This window comes from Rousettus aegyptiacus, unplaced genomic scaffold, assembly GCF_014176215.1.
Source record: "Rousettus aegyptiacus isolate mRouAeg1 unplaced genomic scaffold, mRouAeg1.p scaffold_m13_p_8, whole genome shotgun sequence".
Classification (NCBI taxonomy): domain Eukaryota; kingdom Metazoa; phylum Chordata; class Mammalia; order Chiroptera; family Pteropodidae; genus Rousettus; species Rousettus aegyptiacus.
Window position 1 is genome coordinate 27,342,034 of NW_023416311.1, and position 825 is coordinate 27,342,858.

At 40.1% G+C, this 825-nt stretch overlaps 1 pseudogene; it reads left to right on the forward strand.

Moving 5' to 3' along the window:
* The first annotated feature begins 333 nt into the window (after positions 1-333).
* Positions 334-452, forward strand: LOC118607601 (annotated as a pseudogene).
* The last annotated feature ends 373 nt before the right edge of the window (positions 453-825 follow it).

Consider the following 825-nt stretch of genomic DNA (forward strand, 5'->3'; position numbering starts at 1 on the left):
TGATCCTCAATTTACACATATATAAATTGGAGATTTAAATACTCCCTACCACAGTAAACTTTTGGATCCAAAGACATAATGCTTCCTTTACCTTTATTTTTATTAAAAATTTTAATCAAAGTTGTATAGAGTTTTAAAATACCAAATATTTCTCTAAGGCTGATAACCAAGGAGAGCAGTCTCCTCCTCCTCTCCTCTTCCTGCCCCTCCTCTCCTCTTTCCTCTCTCCGATCCTCTCTGACTTTCACTTCCCAGAGGCAGCCACTTTCAATTCAGTGTTCTTCTGAAGCCCCAGGTATTCTAGAAACATTTTATTCGAATTTCATTTGAATTGCCTATGGCCATGCCACCTTGAACACACTCAATCCTGTCGGCCCTCGGAAGCTAAGCAGGGTCAGGCCTGGTTAGTATTTGGATGGGAGACCACCTAGGAAGACCGGGTGCTGTAAGTGGAAGAAAAAAAAAGAATTTCATTTAAATTATATATTTTTAACCTTTTAAAAAGCAATGGCCAAAAGCAAGACCTCCCTAAAATGCATTATATTTTGACGTTTATGATATCATTGATTTCGTACTCATTTTACATAAACTTTTTTTTCCCACCCACAGCACCTGATATTCCTAGGTAGTCTCCCATCCAAGTACTAACCAGGACTGACCCTACTTAGCTTCTAAGATCAGACGAGATCAGGCATGTGTTGTGGTGCATTCAAATCTAAGACCCATGGAGCCAATTGAGATTAATTGTGAGCCTTTATTAGCCGGCAGGCGACTGATTCTCCCCACTAGAGAATCAGCTGAGCTTCCAGAGGGGATAGCTTATAA